Below are 21,931 nucleotides of genomic sequence, written 5' to 3'. Positions count from 1 at the left end.
AGGCTCGTCAAGTATAACCTGAGTATTCTGCGTGCGCAACTGTTTTGCACCCGTTGTATTTGAACGTAGAGCCTATCACACCCGATCATCACGTGGTGTCTCAGCACAAAGAACTTTTGCAACGGTGCATATTCAGGGAGAACACTTCTTGATAATTTAGTGAGAGATCATCTTATAATGCTACCGTCAATCAAAGCAAGATAAGATGCATAAAAATATAAACATCACATGCAATCAATATAAGTGATATGATATGGCCATCATCATCTTGTGCTTGTGATCTCCATCTCCGAAGCACCGTCATGATCACCATCGTCACCGGCGCGACACCTTGATCTCCATCGTAGCATCGTTGTCGTCTCGCCAATCTTATGCTTCCACGACTATCACTACCGTTTAGTAATAAAGTAAAGCATTACATCGCGATTGCATTGCATACAATAAAGCGACAACCATATGGCTCCTGCCAGTTGCCGATAACTTGGTTACAAAACATGATCATCTCATACAATAAAATTCAGCATCATGCCTTGACCATATCACATCACAACATGCCCTGCAAAAACAAGCTAGACGTCCTCTACTTTGTTGTTGCATGTTTTACGTGGCTGCTACGGGCTTAAGTAAGAACCAATCTCACCTACGCATCAAAACCACAACGATAGTTTGTCAAATAGACTCCGTTTTAACCTTCGCAAGGACCGGGCGTAGCCATACTTGGTTCAACTAAAGTTGGAGAGGCAGTCGCCTGCAAGCCATCTCTGTGCAAAGCACGTCGAGGGAACCGGTCTCGCGTAAGCGTACGCGTAAGGTTGGTCCGGGTCGTCTCGTCCAACAATACTGCCGAACCAAAGTATGACATGCCGGTAGGCAGTATGACTTGTATCGTCCACAACTCACTTGTGTTCTACTCGTGCATATAACATCAACATAAATAACCTGGCTCGGATGCCACTGTTGGGAACGTAGTAATTTCAAAAAATTTCCTACGCACACGCAAGATCATGTGATGCATAGCAACAAGGAGAGAGTATTGTCTACGTACCCAATGTAGACCGACTGCGGAAGCGATGACACGACGTAGAGGAAGTAGTCGTACGTCTTCTTGATCCAACTGATCAAGCACCGAAACTACGGCACCTCCGAGTTCGAGCACACGTTCAGCTCGATGACGATCCCCGGACTCCGATCCAGCAAAGTGTCGGGGAAGAGTTCCGTCAGCACGATGGCGTGGTGACGATCTTGATGAACTACAGCAGCAGGGCTTCGCCTAAACTCCGCTACAGTATTATCGAGGAATATGGTGGCTGGGGCCGCCGCACACGGCTAAGGAATAGATCACGTGGATCAACTTCTTGTCCCTTTGGTGCTAGCCCTGCCCCTCTATTTATATGTTGAGCCCCGGGGTCGAAACTTGGAGCAAAAGCCTCCTCAAAGTCGGTTTTGCCCGAAAGGTAAGAGTCCCACTCGGACTCCAGGACCAAACGCCACAATCCTTGGCGTCTGGCCCAGATGCCATGGGCCTCGGCGTCTGGCCCAGGGCCAGACGCCAGGGTCTCCGGCGTTTGGCCCCCTGGCCTCCGTAAAACTCCTTTTGCACCGACCTAAAGTCTCATGGGCTTGACCCCTTGGCCTAACCATATCATCCAATATATGAATCTTTACGTCTCGACCATTTCGAGACTCCTCGTCATGTCCCCGATCTCATCCGGGACTGCGAACTCCTTCGGTACATCAAAACATGTAAACTCATAATATAACTGTCATCGTAACCTTAAGCATGCGGACCCTACGGGTTCGAGAACAATGTAGACATGACCGAGACACGTCTCCGGTCAATAACCAATAGCGGGACCTGGATGCCCATATTGGCTCCTACACATTCTACGAAGATCTTTATCGGTCAGACCGCATAACAACATACGTTGTTCCCTTTGTCATCGGTATGTTACTTGCCCGAGATTCGATCGTCGGTATCCAATACCTAGTTCAATCTCGTTACCGGCAAGTCTCTTTACTCGTTCCGTAATACATCATCTCACAACTAACATATTAGTTGTAATGCTTGCAAGGCTTATGTGATGTGTATTACCGAGAGGGCCCAGAGATACCTCTCCGACAATCGGAGTGACAAATCCTAATCTCGAAATACGCCAACCCAACATCGACCATTGGAGACACCTGTAGTACTCCTTTATAATCACCTAGTTACGTTGTGACGTTTGGTAGTACCCAAAGTGTTCCTCCGGTAAACGGGAGTTGCATAATCTCATAGTCATAGGAACATGTATAAGTTATGAAGAAAGCAATAGCAACATACTAAACGATCGGGTGCTAAGCTAATGGAATGGGTCATGTCAATCAGATCATTCTACTAATGATGTGACCTCGTTAATCAAATAACAACTCATTGTTCATGGTTAGGAAACATAACCATCTTTGATTAACGAGCTAGTCAAGTAGAGGCATACTAGTGACACTTTGTTTGTCTATATATTCACACATGTATTATGTTTCCGGTAAATACAATTCTAGCATGAATAATAAACATTTATCATGATTATAAGGAAATAAATAATAACTTTATTATTGCCTCTAGGGCATATTTCCTTCACTGTCCTGTTCACCCATCAAGGTGCCAGTTCTAATTTGGCAAGGTTTTATTGATTGCGCGTATCTTGCATATGTTGTCTTGCATTTCTTGTACTTTCTTGCACCGCCATCTGCTTAGTTTACTCATCATATATGTCGAGATGCCATGCCCATCCATTATCAATACATATTCCATCTGTCATCATACCATGTTTTTCACTCAAATGCTGTTCTTGTGCATCAGAGATCAAAAAGGAAGAGGGTGATTGCCGAACCTGAAGGAGCACCAGCAAAGTCCTTGAAAAATGTTATGGTGCCGGAGAAATCCGACAGCACCCCACTTATATAGGCTATACAACCAGTGACACAAAACGTAGGACCGACTCCAGCAGACTGTACCCTGATGTCTGCTACACAACCTTCTTCTTGTAGACATTGTTGGGCCTCCAAGTGCAGAGGTTTATAGTACAGTAGCAAATTTCCCTCAAGTGGATGACCTAAGGTTTATCAATCCGTGGGAGGCGTAGGATGAAGATGGTCTCTCAAAAACAACCCTGCAACCAAATAACAAAGAGTTTCTTGTGTCCCCAACACACCCAATACAATGATAAATTGTATAGGTGCATTAGTTCAGCGAAGAGATGGTGATACAAGTGCAATATGGTTGGTAGATATGGGTATTTGTAATATGAAAATATAAAAACAGCAAGGTAACTAATGATAAAAGTGAGCGTAAACGGTATTCCAATGCTAGGAAACAAGGCCTAAGGTTCATACTTTCACTAGTGCAAGTTCTCTCAACAATAATAACATAACTGGATCATAACTATCCCTCAACATGCAACAAAGAGTCACTCCTAAGTCACTAATAGCAGAGAACAAACGAAGAGATTATTGTAGGGTACAAAACCACCTCAAAGTTATCCTTTCTGATCGATCTATTCAAGAGTCTGTAGTAGAATAACACGAAGCTATTCTTTCCATTCGATCTATCATAGAGTTTGTACTAGAATAACACCTTAAGACACAAATCAACCAAAACCTTAATGTCACCTAGATACTCCAATGTCACCTCAAGTACTGTGGGCATGATTATATGGTATGCATCACACAATCTCAGATTCATCTATTCAAACCAACACAAAGTACTTCAAAGAGTGCCCCAAAGTTTCTACTGGAGAGTCAAGATGAAAATGTGTGCCAACCCCTATGCATAGATTCCCAAGGTCACGTATAAGTTGATCACCAAAACATACATCAAGTAGATCACCAAAACATACATCAAGTAGATCACGTGAATATCCCATTGTCACCACAGATAAGCACGGCAAGACATACATCAAGTGTTCTCAAATCCTTAAAGACTCAACCTGACAAGATAACTTCAAGGGGAAAACTCAATCATCACAAGAGAGTAGAGGGGGAGAAACATCATGAGATCCAACTATAATAGCAAAGCTCGTGATACATCAAGATCGTATCACCTCAAGAACACGAGAGAGAGAGAGAGAGAGAGAGAGATCAAACACATAGCTACTGGTACATACCCTCAGCCCCGAGGGTGAACTACTCCCTCCTCGTCATGGAGAGCATCGGGATGATGAAGATGGCCAGCGGTGAGGGACCCCTCCTCCGGCAGGCTGCCGGAACGGGCTCCCGAGAGGTTTTTGGTGGCTACAGAGGCTTGCGGCGATGGAACTCCCGATCTATTCTGCTCCCTGATGTTTTTAGGGTATATGGATATATATAGGCGAAAGAAGTCGGTCAGGGGAGCCACGAGGGGCCCATGAGGGTGGGGGCGCGCTCAGGGGTGTAGGGCGCACCTCCCTGCCTTGTGGCCACCTCGAAGCTTCCCTGACTTCCACTCCAAGTCTCCTGGATTGCTTCCGTTCCAAAAATAACTCTCCCGAATGTTTCATTCCGTTTGGACTCCGTTTGATATTCCTTTTCTTCGAAACACTGAAATATGCAAGAAAACAACAATTTGGGCTGGGCCTCCGATTAATAGGTTAGTCCCAAAATTATATGAAAGTGCTTAGTAAAGCCCATAAACATCCAGAACAGATATTATAATAGCATGAATACTTCATAAATTATAGATACGTTGGAGATGTATCATACCCATACTTCACTGGCCACACCACTAGCCCCACCGCACAGGACCTGCACTCCAGCAAAAGGTCTATTGATTTCAGTTGCCATAGCACCAGCCGTACCATAGAAAAATCCCACTCCAGCAAAAAGTATAGCAAGTCCACCGACCAAAGACCTATCCCAACTGCAGAGACGGCCAATTCCTACAGATTGGAACCCCATTCCAATTATTCCTAGTTTAAAAGACAATGCTTTCAATGTTGTTAGGGACTACGTGCATATATTCCCATCATGGGAAGATTATAGTGAAGACAAACACCATTTTCACATCTTCCTGTCCCACTTACATGTAAGTGCTATTATTCATGGTGATTATTTTCCTGTTTTCTGCTGATTGAACACATCAATGATTTACATTACATTTTTGTAAGTAGGCGAGGGTCAATCTGGATAGTCATGATGAGCAAAGCTTGCTTGCGCTTTTCACGGAAGCATTGCAGCAATATTGGTGTTACCTGAGGAAATCACACTTTGATGGCAAGTCTATAAACGAAGTTCCGGTGAAGTCTTCTGTGCTAAATTTAGAAGACATTGAATGGAAAAACCTTGTTATGCACTGGTCTCGTTCCCAGGATGAGGTACTGTCTATGATATCGCATGACAATTTGAACTTCTTCTTTTTCGCATGTGCCTTACGAATCTTTTTTGCAGGATATCTGCTGGAAGAAGATTTCCGGTTTGAAAAGAACGACAGGATATCACAAATATGTCGCCCGCTATTTTGCTCTTGTTAGTACCTGTTGTCCTATATCACTGTACTTGCATACATACCTGGTTCATTATGTGACAGATGTATGCATGATAGCTTGCTTATCAATTGTCCGCTCTAAATTATCTGATCTATATGAATGGTTACATTAGTGTAGAATATATCCAATGCCAATGAATTTTTTTAGATCTACATTGCTCTTGTAAGTACCTGCTGTCCTTTATCAGTGTACTTATATTGACAGGTAGTTGTTCATGTACCATCACTCTGCACCTTATTTTCCTTTGCCCTCCATTTTCTACACATCAGATCTATATTTACTCTTACCATAAGGTTGGATAACACCGATGGTACTGAAGAAGTTTATCTCTGCATTGCTCTTGGATGTACCTTTTGCCTGTATCGTTGCACTTACATTTATAGCTACTTGGTTATGTAGCATCACTCTTCATCTTATCTTAAATATTCTCCATTTTTTCTTATATTATCACATCTATATTTACTCTTAACAAAATGTAGAATAAAGGCAATGCTTATGAAGAAGATTCTGTGGTAAACTTCTTGAAGCCCCCCCCCCATCAGCATGGACAAGGGCTTTATAGAGCCTGTCTTCACCAATAATGTAAGTTTGTCCTTCTCAAGCCTTCAAACTTTGTTGTGTATATTTGGTTAGGCATGACTGCAACAGCTGTTTATTTTTGGTGTTTGCATCAAATTGCATGTTTAAAGTTTATTATGTAGTTCATAAACAAAAGTTTGTCCTTCTCAAATTAAGTTTTCAGTTATACAACCAAGTTCCTTCTTCATACCATGCAAATTAAACTATACAGAGCAAGTGATCTTCTTTTGCACTGCATGTATGCTTTTGTTCTTGATCCGTAATCTAGTGGTGTGGTGAACCTACCCACTACAGCACAATGTCATATTCTGCGATTTCTGAACTATGAACAATGTCATATCATTCTACTATTATTTAAACCGTCTCTTTATTTGCCAATCTGAAATGGGATAAATTGACAGCACACTAACCATTTATACTTATGAGTTCTTGATATGTAATCCAGTCGTGTCGTGAAGCTGCCAACTCCTTCACAATGTCATTTCCTGCCATGTCTTGACTTGAACAATACCATATTGTGTTAATGTTGTTTTAAATTGTGTCACTTTATTCGTTAGTAAGAAATGTGATGAATTCTCATCACTGATACTTATATGTGCAAAACATGTCATCTATCTGCTTGTTTATCTTTCAGGGTGAGGAGGATATAAGTGTCAAACAAGCACAGTCTCATCAGCTTGCGTAGCTGCTTGCGCTGCAGCTCCTGAGCAGGGCTAACCTTTCTTGAACTCTATTGAAGTGCTGTCGGTTTTGTATATTATTTTGTCGGCATGTTTATTTGCACTGCTGGCGATCTTTGATGCCCAGTGTATGTAATCTGCTGTCTCCTTGTGCTTTATTATCATAGTGGCAAACTTTGATGCCCAGTGGATGTAATATGTCGTAATTTCTTTATTGTATAGTCTAGCTTTTTTCTTATTCATGATGCTGCAGTTATTTTACTGTATATATATCCTGTCTTCGCAGTAAACCGGCCGAGCCGTAAAACTACGATACATAATCGGGTCGTCAAGCAAATCACTATGTATGATCCGCATCATGGGCCCCTTCATCTTCGTCCGTTAACAAGCCTAAATGTAAACTGGCCCACTAGTAGATTCAGGCCTTTAATAGGTCGAGTAAACCGCCAGCCCTATTTTTGCAAGACAACTCAACGGGTTTTAGGAGGCTGTAAAGTAGGTTGGGCCTGAAACGTGCCGAACAGCTCACGGGCCGGCAGCATGCCGAAATAGACCCCGGCCCATGATTGTGCCAATCAAATCACGGGCTTTTAACAGGCCAAAATTGTCTTGATTCTTGTTTGGCCGAATCAGATTATCGGCTGTGAGCAGGCCGGATGCAAACCAGGCCGTAGTTAGGCCCAACTATATGATGGGCTTTTAACAGGCCGAAATAAATAGAGAGCCAAAATGTTAAACGGACCTTTAATAGGACAAAACTAATATCAGGCCGAATTACTAAATGGGCCTTTAGCAAGTGGGCCCAAAAGCATAGCGTCTAGTTGACAGGCCGAATCTAATATCGGCCATAATTTAGCCCAAAGACTCTTAAAGGGTCGGACCTGATTTGGGCGTAATTTGGCCCAGAACTAGGTAGGCTTTTAACGGGCCGGATCTCATATGGGCCTTTATTAGGCCCAGAACGTGGCAGGCTGTTAATGGACCGGATCAAATATGGGCCGGCATTTGGCCCAAAACATGGCAGCCTGTTAATGGGCCGGCCTACTAGTGTCCTCAAAATCTTGTGGGCCTTCAGCTGGGCCGGCCCATTATGGTCGGTGAAATCTTGTGGGCCTTTAGCTGGGTCGGCCCATTATGGTCGGCAAAATCTTGTGGGCCTTTAGCTGGGCTGGCCCATTATGGTTCGTAAAATCTTGTGGGCCTTTAGCTGGGCCGGCCCATTTTGGTCCGCAAAATCTCGTGGGCCTTTAGCTGGGCCGACCCATTATGGACCGCAAAATCTTGTGCGCCTTTAGTTGGGCCAACCCATTTAAACTTTAGGGGCCACTTTTGGGCCAGTCCACGTGTCAACATATCATAGGCGCATCTCGCCCATTGGATGAGTGATACCTGTGCAAACGCGGGGCTGACACGTGTTTCCTCCAGCCAATGATGATTTTACACTTGGAAAATCCCCATTGGTCCGGGCTGTTAACGGGTTATCGGATCCAAAACCGGACAAGATAGCTTAACGACGTTCCGTTATGGTGGATGCCATGTGTCGGTCACCCTTAACGAAAGCACTTTTGTGACGCGTGATTTATCCTCATGGAAGTGGACACTTCCATGATTATAATTTTGGTAATGTCATGGAACACTTCTACGACAGCACAGGTATGACCATCTTCATTCTGTCATAAAATCGACATGGATGTACATGCATGATAGAAAACGTGACCTATTGTGACAAACACGTATCATCACAGAAGTGTTTTTTGTAGTGTGCAATAAAGAATCACTCCTGAGTTCCTATTAGCGGAGAACAATAGATAGGAATTGTTTATAGGTCACGAAACCACCTCAAAGCTATTCTTTCCGTTTGATCTATTCAAGTGTTCGTACTAAAATAATGCAAAGCTATTTTTTCTATTCGATCTATCCTAGAGTTCATACTAGAATAACACCAAAGCAAATTCATATTCATTATACTCAATCCATCCAAAGAACTATAAAGAGACCCCAAAGTTTCTGTCGAAGAAAAACGTGCATCAACCCCTATGAATAGATTACCCCAATATCACAGTGGGAATCCGTGAGTTGAATGCCATAACACATATCAAGTGAATCAATAAGATACCTCATTGTCACCTCAAGTATTCATATTGCAAGACATATATCATGTGTTCTCATCTCTGAATATTCAATCCGACAAGACAAAACATTGAAGGATAAAGATTCAATTCATCATAAAGAGTATAGAGGGGAGAAACATCATATGATCCAACTATATTATCAAAGCCCATGATATAGATCACGAGAGAGAGAGAGAGAGAGAGATCAAACACATAGCTACTAGTACAAACCCTCAGCACTGAGGGTGGACTACTCCTTCCTCATCGTGGTGGCCGCCGGGATGATGAAGATGGCCACCGGAGATGATTCCCCCCTCCGGTAGGGTACCGAAACGGGTCTAGATTGGTTTTCGCGGATACAGAGACCTTGTGGCGATGGAGCTTCTAATCTAGGGCTACCCGGAAGGGTTTCAGAATATTTGGGAATTCATAGTGCAAAGAGGGGGTGCAGGAGGCCACCAAGGTAGGCACAACCCATCTGGGCATGCCAGGGGGCCCAGGTGCACCCTGGTGGGTTGTGCGCCCCTCGGGGCACTCCCCAGGTGTAGTCTCAGGCCCATTGGTTTCCTTCTGGTCCATAAAAAATCTCCAAAAAGTTACACGATGTTTGGACTCCATTTGATATTGATTTCCTGCGATGTAAAAAACAAGCAAAAAACAGCAATGTCGCTGGGCACTGGGTCAATAGGTTAGTCCCAAAAAATGATATAAAGTTTCTGTAAAATGATTGTAAAACATCTAAGAATGATAATATATTAGCATGAATACTTCATCAGTTATAGATATGTTGGAGACATATCACTCTTCTTGCGGCGCGCCACCGCCCTGGCCTCTGCTGCCTTTTTTCATATTTTTTTCTTTGATGTATGTATATGGATGTTGTATGTATATGTATATGCAGATGTATGTATGATCCATTGATATATCTATATGCATTGATGTATGATTTTTTTTGTTCATAGAATTTTTTTTGTTTATATGTGTATTAATTTTTTTGTTCATAGCTTTTTTTCGTATATATAATGTATATATGTATGTGGTAGAAGGAAAGGAAAAAGGAAAATAAGAAGAGGGAGAAGGAGAAGAAGAAGGAGAAGAAGATGAGAGGAAGAAGTGGAGAAAAAATAAGAAGAGGAAAAAAAAAGAAAAAGAGGAGAAGAAGAAAAAATAGAAATTTTTTCTATTTTTTCTTCTTCTCCTCTATTCCTTCTTCTTATCCTCTTTTTTTTCTTCTTCTTTTTTTCTTCTATTTTTTCTTATTCTTCTTCTCCTCTATTTTTTCTTCTTCCTCCTCTTCTTATTTTTTATCGGGAACTAGGGTGTCAGTAACTAGGGTAGAGGGTCGAGGGTCGCCGAGGGGTCGAGGGTCGTCGAGGGGTCGAGGGTCAAGGGTCGTCGAGGGGTCGAGGGTCGTCGAGGGTCGAGGGTCGTCGAGAGTCGAGGGTCGTCGAGGGTCGAGGGTCGAGGATCGCCGAGGGGTTGAGGGTTGTCTAGGGGTCGAGGGTCTGCATTTAACAAGAATGCCCCAATTGTGGATGTGCACAAGTCTCTGTTTAACATTGTCGATCTCGTACCCCCTCCCGCCCCTACCCGACAAACTCTCCCGAGATTTATAAGAGATTTATCAAGAATGCCCCCATTAGAGATGTGCGTAATTAAGTTGATCCCTATTTTTTCTGATCTCATCTACCATTCTATATGTGCACTTCTCTTGTGTCAAAGTATTGAATCCTTTGACACTAGACAACATGACATATAGAAGGGTAGATGAGATCAAGAAAAATAGGGACCATTTTTTTCTGCACATCGAGAATGGCGCCATCTTCTTAAATCCCTTGTTTGATATTCATGAGAGAGGCGGTCTGGCCATCGGACATTCATGAGAGAGGCGGTCCGGGACAAACCCTAGAAGCATTGCTGAGGCCACCCAAACCCTAGAAGCATCGAGGCCACCCAAATTTACCAAGTTAAAAGAGCATTGTCGAGGCCACCCCAAACCCTAGAAGCGTCGAGGCCACCCAAATTTTCAAGTTAAAAGAGCGTTGTCGAGGCCACCCCAAACCCTATAAGTGTTGTGATTAGATAGCTAGGTCTATATTTGCCACTATTAATATATCCATCTCTCATGTTTGTATATTAATTGCCAGGTTGTAATATTTGCAGAAACTATGGATCAACAAAGAGACTTCGAACAAGAAGAGATATTGGGGGACATAATCCACGATGGACGTGATATCTTGTCGTTATTTCTCAACGAAACCGATGGTCTTGAAGGAGAGGAAGCAGGCTATGGTGATCGAACAATGGAGAGGAAAGTCATGATCATCATGGCTCCGGTGACCGAACAAAGTCAGGATCAGCTGTTGCAAAGTCCGGCGAGGAAGCAGGCTATATTAATTAAGCATGTGCTGACTAGCTAATTGATGCATTAATTGTTTTGGTATGTACATATATTAACTCTTCTTTCTTCTTTTATAGCCCTTCGTATCGAGCCAAACTTTGGTAACGAGACGAGGCCCGAAGAAAAGGTTGCACCACGATGAAAGGTTCATGATCACAGGCGATGGCCAACCGATTGAACCCCTCCGGACCAAGGAAGCATTTTCTGCTCAGTGCAGGGTTCTTGTTAGGGACATGATCCCGATCAGCATCCATCAATGGTATAAGCCTAAGGACAAAGACCCTCAAGTTTCTTATGTCAAAGATAGACAAAAATATGATCTTTGGACCGCGCTGAAGGAAATTTCACCCTACCGGCGGAGGAGGATCCGGATAAGCCAGTTATAGAGCCATTGGTCAAGGCTTATGCTCTCAAGAAGATGGAAGATCTATTCAGGAGGTGGAAGAATAAGTTGAAACCAATGTATGTCGACAAAAACAAGACTCCAGAATTCACCGGCCAATTTGAGAAGATAAGAGATCACTGGGCTGCATCTATGGCCCACAAGACATCGGAGAAGAGTAAGAAGATGTCAGCGAAAAACAAGATAAATGCCTAAAAGAAGGAGCATCAGCATCGCACGGGGTCAGGTGGCTACTTCAAAGCCCGACCGTTGTGGGACAAGGCTGAGAGTGACCTGATTGCTAAAGGGGTCGAACTAGAGACATTGAACTGGCCAGACCGTTCAAGGCCTTGGTTCTTTGGGGTTGGGGGAACTTTGGACCCTGAAACAAGGAAGTGCTATTGAATGGATGAGCAACTTGCAACACCCATCACGAAGCTTCAGGCAGCAATCAAGGCCGCGCATGAAGGGACGTTCGTTTCCAACAAAGAGAACGACAAGCTCACACAGGCCCTCGGGAATCCTGAGCACCCTGGACGAACACGAGGCATGCCAGGCTCCGTTGCATGGAAGGTTGGGTTTCCCAACGCAGGCGGTTACAAAACCCAAGAGAGGAGGAGGAAAGTGGAGATGAGCGAACTACAGAAGCTTCAGGCAAGGGTACGAATGCTATAGGAACGACAAGCTGTTGAGGACCAGCGAGATCCTGCTCAAGCTACCCCAGAAGCTACCCCGCCATCTCAGCGGAGAAGCAGCGTGGCTTCCACCGAGCTCGTTCAGCAGCCTGACTTCACGACTCCTAGCTACCCCGTGGATGCTATCACAGAGTCACACCAGTGCCAGCTTATAACACAATGGCAGAACCTCAAAGTCAAGGCGGTTCTCGGCTCTGTGTTCCCTCCTGAACCTGACGCAACTTTTCACTGCCTTCCGATTCCACAAGGCTATGCTGTTGTGATGGTGGATGAAATAACAGAGGGATTTGAGGAGCTCCAGCTTGACCACCCTATAGGTGAAGGGGAGACTCGGCTGGGTCTTGCTCTGAAGACTCCACTCCATGTCTATGGCGGAAGGAGCACATCAAGCCTCTGAACTTCACGCCTCCTCCTCCTCCTTCTCCTTGTCTGGCGAGTCAGATGGGCACTCTGCCTCCTCCGCCTCCTTCGGCGTGTGATCAGGTCAGTCCGCCTCCTGCTTCGGCACATGAGGGAGGCAGTACTCCGCCTCCTTCTCCGCCTGCTCCGGCGCGTCCGAGCAGCCCGCCTCCTCCTTCTCCTTGTCGGCAATGACGGAACACAGACGCCGCCACTCCGGCTGCTCCGGCACGTCGGACCACTCTGCCTCCTTCTACAACTCGTCAGCAGCAAGGAAGAGAGGCACCCCCACTCCGACGTCTAGAAGTACAACCATAGGTGGGAGGCAATACATATTCAGTCCATCTCTCAAGCCTATAGAGAAGTTACCACACGAGATGACCATGGAGGAAAACGAGCAGATCGTTCAAGCCCAAGTGAAGGACTTCTTTGAAACAAAAAGAGCTGAGAAACATCCATCTCTGGAGGAGAATATAGATCCGGTGAAAGCGAAGCACACTCTCAATGCCCTGAAGCAAGCACCACCGCATTCGCCGGATAAGAACCATCTTCGTTGTCTTAAAAAGACAGTGCAAGAATGTTGGAAATATCCCCTAGAGGCAATAATAAAATGGTTATTATTATATTTCCTTGTATATGATAATTGTTTATTGTCCATGCTAGAATTGTATTGATAGGAAACTTAGATACATGTGTGGATACATAGACAACACCATGTCCCTAGTAAGCCTCTAGTTGACTAGCGCGTCGATCAATAGATGGTTACGGTTTCCTGACCATGGACATTGGATGTCATTGATAACGGGATCACATCATTAAGAGAATGATGTCATGGACAAGACCTAATCCTAAGCCTAGCACAAGATCGTGTAGTTCGTATGCTAAAGCTTTTCTAAATGTCAAGTGTCCTTTCCTTAGACCATGAGATTGTGCAACTCCCGAATACCGTAGGAATGCTTTGGGTGTACCAAACTTCACAACGTAACTGGGTGGCTATAAAGGTGCACTACGAGTATCTCCGAAAGTGTCTGTTGGGTTGGCACGAATCGAGACTGGGATTTGTCACTCCGTGTGACGGAGAGGTATCTCTGGGCCCACTCGGTAGGACATCATCATAATGTGCACAATGTGATCAAGGAGATGATCGCGGGATGATGTGTTACGGAACGAGTAAAGAGACTTGCCGGTAACGAGATTGAACAAGGTATCGGGATATCGACGATCGAATCTTGGCTAAGTATCATACCAGTAGACAAAGGGAATTTTATACGGGATTGATTGAATCCTTGACATCGTGGTTCATCCGATGAGATCATTGTGGAACATGTGGGAGCCAACATAGGTATCCAGATCCCTTTGTTGGTTATTGGCCGGAGAGTTTTCTCGGTCATGTCTGCATGGTTCCCGAACCCGTAGGGTCTACACACTTAAGGTTCGATGACGCTAGGGTTATAGGGAATAGATATATGTGGTTACCGAATGTTGTTCGGAGTCCCGGATGAGATCCCGGACGTCACGAGGAGTTCCAGAATGGTCCGGAGGTAAAGATTTATATATGGGAAGTCATGTTTTGGTCACCGGAAAAGTTTCGGGTGCTATCGGTAACATACCGGGACCACCGGGAGGGTCCTAGGGGTCCACCAGGTGGGGCCACCGGCCCCAGAGGTCTGCGTAGGCCAAGTGTGGGAGGGGACCAGCCCCAGGTGGGCTGGTGCGCCCCCCACCAGGGCCCAAGGCGAAGAGAGAAGGGAAAGGGGGGAAACCCTAGGCTCAGATGGGCCTAAGGCCCACCTAGTGGTGCACCCCCCTCTCTCCCCCTTGGCCGCCCCCTAGATGGGATCTAGGGCTGGCCGCCACCCCTAGGGGTGGAAACCTAGATGGGGGTGCAGCCCCTCCTTTCCCCCTATATATAGTGGGGGTTTGGGGCTGCCATATGCATGAGAACCTCTCCCTCTTGGCGCAGCCCTACCCCTCTCCCTCCTCGTCTCTAGCGGTGCTTGGCGAAGCCCTGATGGAGTGCCATGCTCCTCCACAACCACCACGCCGTCGAGCTGCTGCTGGACGGAGTATTCCCCAACCTCTCCCTCTCCCCTTGCTGGATCAAGGCATGGGAGACGTCATCGGGCTGCACGTGTGTTGAACGCGGAGGCGCCATTGTTCAGCGCTTAGATCGGAATCAACCGCGATGTGAATCGCTACGAGTATGACTCCTTCATCCGTGTTCTTGTAACGCTTCCACTTAGCGATCTACAAGGGTATGTAGATGCACTCCCCTTTCCCTCGTTGCTAAATTACTCCATAGATTGATCTTGGTGATGCGTAGAAAATTTTAAATTTCTGCTACGATCCCCAACAGTGGCATCATGAGCTAGGTCTATGCGTAGTTTCTATGCACGAGTAGAACGCAAGTTGTTGTGGGCGTTGATTTTGTTCAATATGCTTACCGTTACTAGTCCAATCTTGTTTCGACGGTATTGTGGGATGAAGTGGCCCGGACCGACCTTACACGTACACTTACATGAGACAGGTTCCACCGACTAACATGCACTTGTTGCATAAGGTGGCTAGCGGGTGCCAGTCTCTCCCACTTTAGTCGGATTGGATTGGATGAAAAGGGTCCTTATGAAGGGTAAATAGCAATTGGCATATCACGTTGTGGCTTTTGCGTAGGTAAGAAACATTCTTGGTAGAAACCCATAGCAGCTACATAAAACATGCAAACAACAATTAGAGGACGTCTAACTTGTTTTTGCAGGGTATGCTATGTGATGTGATATGGCCAAAAGAATGTGATGAATGATATGTGATGTATGAGATTGATCATGTTCTTGTAATAGGAATCACGACTTGCATGTCGATGAGTATGACAACCGGCAGGAGCCATAGGAGTTGTCTTAATTTATTGAATGACCTGCGTGTCATTGAACAATGCCATGTAATTACTTTACTTTATTCCTAAACCGTTAGCCATAGTAGTAGAAGTAATAGTTGGCAAGACAACTTCATGGGGACACGATGATGGAGATCATGGTGTCATGCCGGTGACGATGATGATCATGGAGCCCCGAAGATGGAGATCAAAAGGAGCAAAACGATATTGGACATATCATGTCATCTTTTGATTGCATGTGATGTTTATCATATTTATGCATCTATTTGCTTAGAATGACGGTAGTAAATAAGATGATCCCACATTATAATTTCAAGAAAGTGTTCCCCCTAACTGTGCACCGTTGCGAAAGTTCGTTGTTTCGAAGCACCACGTGATGATCGGGTGTGATAGATTCTAACGTTCACATACAACGTGTGTAAGCCAGATTTACACACGCGAAACACTTAGGTTGACTTGACGAGCCTACATGTACAGACATGGCCTTGGAACACAAGAGACCGAAAGGTCGAACATGAGTCGTATAGTGGATACGATCAACATGAAGTTGTTCACCGATGATGACTAGTCCATCTCACGTGATGATCGGACATGGCCTAGTTGACTCGGATCATGTATCACTTAGATGACTAAAGGGATGTCTATCTGAGTGGGAGTTCATAAGATGAACTTAATTATCCTGAACATAGTCAAAAGGTTTTTGCAAATCATGTCCTAGCTCACGCTTTAGTTATACTGTTTTAGATATGTTCCTAGAGAAAATTTAGTTGAAAGTTGATAGTAGCAATTATGCGGACTGGGTCCGTAAACTGAGGGTTGTCCTCATTGCTGCATAGAAGGCTTATGTCCTTAATGCACCGCTCGGTGTGCTGAACCTCAAACGTCATCTGTGGATGTTGCGAACATTTGACATACATGTTTTGATAACTACGTGATAGTTCAGTAATGTTAAACGGTTTAGAATTGAGGCACCGAAGACGGTTTCGAAACGTCGTGGAACATATGAGATGTTTCGATGGCTGAAATTGGGATTTCAGGCTTGTGCTCAAGTCAAGAGGTATAAGACCTCCGACGATTTTCTTGGCCTGCAAACTAAGGGAGAAAAGCTCAATCGTTGAGCTTGTGCTCAGATTGTCTGAGTACAACAATCACTTGAATCGAGTGGGAGTTAATCTTCCAAATGAGATAGTGATGTTTCTCCAAAGTCATTGCCACCAAGCTACTAGAGCTTCATGATGAACTATAACATATCAGGGATAGATATGATGATCCTTGAAATATTCGCGATGTTTAACACCGTGAAAGTAGAAATCAAGAAGGAGCATCAATTGTTGATGGTTAGTGAAACTACTAGTTTCAAGAAGGGCAAGGGCAAGAAGGGAAACTTCATGAAACGGCAAATCAGCAGCTGCTCTAGTGAAGAAACCCAAGGTTGAACCCAAACCCGAGACTAAGTGCTTCTGTAATAAGGGGAACGGTCACTGAAGCAGAATTACCCTAGATACTTAGTAGATGAGAAGGCTGGCAAGGTCGACAGAAGTATATTGGATATACATTATATTAATGTGTACTTTACTAGTACTCCTAGTAGCACCAGGGTATTAGATACCGTTTCGGTTGCTAAGTGTTGGTAACTCGAAATAAAAGATGCGGAATAAACGGAGACTAGCTAAAGGTGAGATGACGATATGTGTGGAAGTGTTTCCAAGCTTGATGTGATCAAGCATCGCATACTCCCTCTACCATCGAGATTTGTGTTAAACCTAAATAATTGTTATTTAGTGTTTGCGTTGAGCATAGACATGATTGGATTATGTCTATCGCAATACGGTTATTCATTTAAGGAGAATAATGGTTACTCTCTTTATTTGAATAATACCTTCAATGGTCTTGCACCTAACATGAATGGTTTATTGACTCTCGATCATAGTAATACACATGTTCATGCCAAAAGATATAAGATAGTAATGATAGTACCACCTGCTTGTGGCACTGCCATTTGAGTCATATTGGTATAAAACGCATGAAGAAGCTCCATGTTGATGGATCTTTGGACTCACTCATTTTTGAATAGTTTGAGACATGCGAACCATGTCTATTGGTATGTACGCATGAAGAAACTCCATACAGATGGATCGTTTGGACTCACTTGATTTTGAATCACTTGAGACATGCAAATCATACCACATGGGCAAGATGACTGAAAGCCTCGTTTTTTAGTAGGATGGAAGAAGAAAGCAACTTGTTGGAAGTAATACATTTTGATGTGTGCTGTCCAATGAGTGCTGAGTCACACACTGGATATCGTTATGTTCTTACTTCACAGATGATTTGAGTAGATGCTAAGTATATTTACTTGATGAAACACAAGTCTGAATTATTGAAAGGTTCAAGTAATTCCAGAGTGAAGTTGAAGATCTTCGTGACAAGAGGATAAAATGTCTATGATATGATCATAGAGATGAATATCTGAGTTGCGAGTTTGGTACACAATTGAGAAATTGTGGAAATTGTTTCACAACTAACACCGCCTGGAACACCATAGTGTGATGGTGTGTCCGAACATCATAGTTGCGCCCTATTGGATATGGTGCATACCATGATGTCTCTTATCGAATTACCACTATCGTTCATGGGTTAGGCATTAGAGACAACCGCATTCACTGTAAATAGGGCACCACGTAATTCCGTTGATACGACACCGTATGAATTATGGTTTGGAGAGACCTAAGTTGTCATTTCTCAAAAGTTTGGGGCTGTGACGCTTATGTGAAAAAGTTTCAGGCTGATAAGCTTGAACCCAAAGTGGATAAATGCATCTTCATAGGACACCCAAAAACAGTTGGGATACCACCAGTCTCAGTTCCGGAAGCAAAAGGGATTGTTTCTAGAATCAGGTCCTTTCTCGAGGAAAAGTTTCTCTCGAAAGAATTGAGTGGGAGGATGGTGGAGACTTGATGAGGTTGTTGAACCATCACTTCAACTAGTGTGTAGCAGGGCACAGGAAGTTGTTCCTGTGGCACCTACACCAATTGAAGTGGAAGTTGATGATAGTGATCATGAAACTTCGAATCAAGTCACTACCAAACCTCGTAGGACGACAAGGACAGGTACTGCTTCAGACTGGTACGGTAATCCTGTCTTGGAGGTCATGTTGCTAGACAACAATGAACCTACGAGCTATGGAGAAGCGATGGTGGGCCCGGATTCCGACAAATGGCTCGAGGCCATAAAATCCGAGAAAGGATCCATGTATGAAAACAAAGTATAGACTTTGGAAGAACTACTTGATGGTTGTAATGCTCTTGGGTACCGGTGGATTTTAAAAGGAAGACGGACAATGATGGTAAGTATCACCATTAAGAAAGCTCGACTTGTCGTTAAGATGTTTTCCAACAAGTTCAAGGAGTTGACTACGATGAGACTTTCTCACTCGTAGCGATGCTAAGAGTCTGTTGGAATTATATTAGCAATTACTGCATTATTAATGAAATCTTGCTAATAGGATGTCAAAACATTGTTTCCTCGATGATTTTCTTGAGGAAAGGTTGTATGTGATACAACCAGAAGGTTTTGACAATCCTGAAAGATGCTAATAAGTAAGCATCTCGGAGTTGGAATATACGCTTTGATGAGATGATCAAAGATTTTGGGTTTATACAAAGTTTATGAGAAACTTGTATTTCCAAAGAAGTGAGTGGGAGCTCTATAGCATTTCTGATGAGTATATGTTGTTGACATATTGTTAATCGGAAATGTTGTAGAATTTCTGGAAAGCATATAGGGTTGTTTGAAAGGTGTTTTTCAATAAAAACCCGGATTAAGCTACTTGAACATTGAGCATCAAGATCTATGAGGATAGATCAAAAACACTTAATAGTACTTTCAAATGAATACATACCATGACAAGATTTTGAAGGAGTTCAAAATAGATCAGCAAAGAAGGAGTTCTTGGCTATGTCATAAGGTGTGAGTACTGAGTAAGACTCAAGACCTGACCACGGCAGAAGAGAGAGAAAGGATGAAGGTCGTCCCCTATGCTTTAGACGTAGGCTCTACAGTATGCTATGTTGTGTACCGCACCCGAAGTGTGCCTTGCCATGAGTCAGTAAAGGGGTACAAGAGTGATCCAGGAATGGATCACAGGACAACGGTCAAACTTATCCTTAGTAACTAGTGGACTAAGGAATTTTCTCGATTATGGAGGTGGTAAAAGAGTTCGTCGTAAAGGGTTACGCCGATGCAAACTTTGACACTAATCCGGATTATTCTGAGTAGTAAACCGGATTCGTATAGTAGAACGGTTATTTGGAATAGCTCCAAATAGAGCATGGTAAATGCATCTAGGAGATGACATAGAGATTTGCAAAGCATACACGGATCTGAAAGGTTCGGATCCGTTGACTAATAACCTCTCTCACAAGCGAGATATGATCAAACCCCATGGGCGTTGATTCATTACAATCACATAGTGATGTGAACTAGATTATTGACTCTAGTGCAAGTGGGAGACTGTTGGAAATATGCCCTATAGGAAATAATAAAATGGTTACTATTGTATTTCCTTGTTTATGATAATTATTTATTATCCATGCTAGAATTGTATTGATAGGAAACTCAGATACATGTGTGGATACATAGACAACACCATGTCCCTAGTAAGCCTCTAGTTGACTAGCTCGTCGATCAATAGATGGTTACGGTTTCCTGACCATGGACATTGGATGTCGTTGATAACGGGATCACATCATTAGGAGAATGATGTGATGGACAAGACCCAATCCTAAGCCTCGCACAAGATCGTGTAGTTCGTATGCTAAAGCTTTTCTAAATGTCAAGTGTCCTTTCCTTAGACCATGAGATTGTGCAACTCCCGGATACCGTAGGAATGCTTTGGGTGTACCAAACGTCACAACGTAACTGGGTGGCTATAAAGGTGCACTACGGGTATCTCCGAAAGTGTCTGTTGGGTTGGCACGAATCGAGACTGGGATTTGTCACTCCGTGTGACGGAGAGGTATCTCTGGGCCCACTCGGTAGGACATCATCATAATGTGCACAATGTGATCAAGGAATTGATTGCGGGATAATGTGTTACGGAACGAGTAAAGAGACTTGCCGGTAACGATATTGAACAAGGTATCGGGATACCGACGATTGAATCTCGGGTAAGTATCATACCAGTAGACAAAGGGAATTGTATACGGGATTGATTGAATCCTTGACATCGTGGTTCATCCGATGAGATCATCGTGGAACATGTGGGAGACAACATGGGTATCCAGATCCCGATGTTGGTTATTGGCCGGAGAGTTGTCTCGGTCATGTCTGCATGGTTCCCGAACCCGTAGGGTCTACACACTTAAGGTTCGATGATGCTAGGGTTATAGGGAATAGATATACGTGGTTACCGAAGGTTGTTCAGAGTCCCGGATGAGATCTCGGACGTCACGAGGAGTTCCAGAATGGTCCGGAGGTGAAGATTTATATATGGGAAGTCCTGTTTTGGTCACCGGAAAAGTTTCAGGTGCTATCGGTAACATACCGGGACCACCGGGAGGGTCCCGGGGGTCCACCAGGTGAGGCCACCGGCCCCAGAGGGCTGCGTAGGCCAAGTGTGGGAGGGGACCAGTCCCGGGTGGGCTGGTGCGCCCCCCTACCAGGGCCCAAGGTGAAGAGAGAAGGGAAAGGGGGGAAACCCTAGGCTCAGATGGGCCTAAGGCCCACCTAGTGGTGCGCCCCTCCTCTCTCCCCCTTGGCCGCCCCCCTAGATGGGATCTAGGGCTGGCCGCCACCCCTAGGGGTGGAAACCTAGATGGGGGCACAGCCCCTCCCTTCCCCCTATATATAGTGGGGGTTTGGGGCTGCCATACACATGAGAACCTCTCCCTCTTGGCGCAGCCCTACCCCTCTCCCTCCTCGTCTCTTGCGGTGCTTGGCGAAGCCCTGCTCGAGTGCCATGCTCCTCCACCACCACCACGCTGTCGTGCTGCTGCTGGACGGAGTCTTCCCCAACCTCTCCCTCTCCCCTTGCTGGATCAAGGCACGGGAGACGTCATCGGGTTGCACGTGTGTTGAACGCGGAGGCGCCGTTGTTCGGTGCTTAGATCGGAATCAACCGCGATCTGAATCGCTACGAGTACGACTCCTTCATCCGTGTTCTTGTAACGCTTCTTCTTAGCGATCTACAAGGGTATGTAGATGCACTCCCCTTTCCCTCGTTGCTAGAAAATTTTAAATTTATGCTACGATCCCCAACAAAGAAGCGCGCCAGTCGGGAAGTACTTCAACTGACAAAA

The sequence above is a fragment of the Triticum dicoccoides genome, chromosome 6B (genome assembly GCF_002162155.2).
Source record: "Triticum dicoccoides isolate Atlit2015 ecotype Zavitan chromosome 6B, WEW_v2.0, whole genome shotgun sequence".
NCBI classification, from domain to species: Eukaryota; Viridiplantae; Streptophyta; class Magnoliopsida; order Poales; family Poaceae; genus Triticum; species Triticum dicoccoides.
The sequence above is the reverse complement of the archived record's forward strand: the minus strand, read 5'-3'. Positions refer to the sequence as shown.